Consider the following 1555-nt stretch of genomic DNA (forward strand, 5'->3'; position numbering starts at 1 on the left):
TATATATATACATTATATATATATAGTATATATATATATAGTATATATATATATATATATATATCTATATATATCTATATATAGCTCTATATATACCTATATATAAATATATAGATCTATATATATATAATATATATAGATCTATATGTATAACAGAATCACGAAAGTTAGGAACGTGATAAATCCATAAATAAGATAAATGCAACGAACGGAAAAAATAAACGAAGGACGTCTGCGAGATCTTTCGGCTTAAAAGCCCTTTACTGAAGCAGATACTGACAAATACGAGAAAAGACAATACAAGAAGGTTCGTATAACTGACAGATAGGGATTATAAAAGGATTAGTGCCTAGAATCCGACACACCTGGAAGATAAGAAACCTTCCCAAACAAGCATAAACAAAGGGTGCAATTAAAGGTTTAAGACAATCATCTCAGATACAATCTCCAGACAATTACAGGATTATAGGTGACAGCTAACCTCTCCCTACTGGCTGGGAGTAAGACAACTCATCCAAGAGAGTATGGCCAAGCACCGAAGGAGCTCATTAGCGGGCAGCTGAAGAGCCATCCTAGGGACGTGGCTTGCTCTTCAGCTGACAAGGGTAGGGAGAAGAACAGTGTCCTGGGTCCTCCAGCGACTGTTTCGTTGGAGGACAGCGAAGACCTTCACCGGTCGGAGGCGTAGGTGGTAGATGTCTCCGTCCGGGATCTCCGTGTTCCTGGCGATTTGCCGTGCTTGGTGGGAGTGCTGCAGATCGCTGGGAACACAGAGACCCAAGACAGAGACATCAGCCATCTCCGCCTCTGATAGGTGAAGGCCCTTGCAATCATCCAACATAAACTATCGCTGGAGACCCTTCTCCCAGCCCATCCCTCTAATGAGATGGAGGATCTCTCCCTACTGGCTAAGAGTAAGACAATTCATCCAAGAGAGTATAGACCGAGCACCAAAGGAGCTGATTGGTTGATACCAGTCTCAGGAGTCCTCTTCAAACCACGTCCTGCCTGAAGTAGCAGGCAGCTAAAGGGCCATCCTAGGACGTGGCTTGCTCCTCAGCTGACAAGGGTAGGAGAAGAACGTGTCCTGGGTCCTCCAGTGACTGTTGCCGTCTGAGGCCAGTGAAGACCTCACCTGTCGGAGGCGTGATGGTCGATGTCTCCATCCAGGATCTCCGTGTTCCTGGCGATTTGCAGTGCTTGGTGGGAGCGCTGCAGATTGTTGGGAACACAGAGATCCCAGACATAGACATCGACCTCCTACACCTCCAAAGGTGGAGGCCCTCGCTGTCCCCTGACAGAAACTGTTGCAGGAGGACCCAGGACATCGTTCTTCTCCCTATCCTTGTCAGCTGAAGAGCAAGGCACGTCCCTATGATGCCCTTCAGCTGCCCACTACTTCAGGCAGGACGTGGTTTGAAAGGACTCCTGAGACCAGGTGTAGTCCAATCAGCTCCTTTGGTGCTCAGGCCCATACTCTCTTGGATGGGAGTTTTGCCTTACTCTCAGCAATAGGGAAAGATCCTCCATCTCATTAAGAGGGATGGTTTGGGAG

This window comes from Macrobrachium nipponense, chromosome 28 (genome assembly GCF_015104395.2).
Source record: "Macrobrachium nipponense isolate FS-2020 chromosome 28, ASM1510439v2, whole genome shotgun sequence".
NCBI classification, from domain to species: Eukaryota; Metazoa; Arthropoda; class Malacostraca; order Decapoda; family Palaemonidae; genus Macrobrachium; species Macrobrachium nipponense.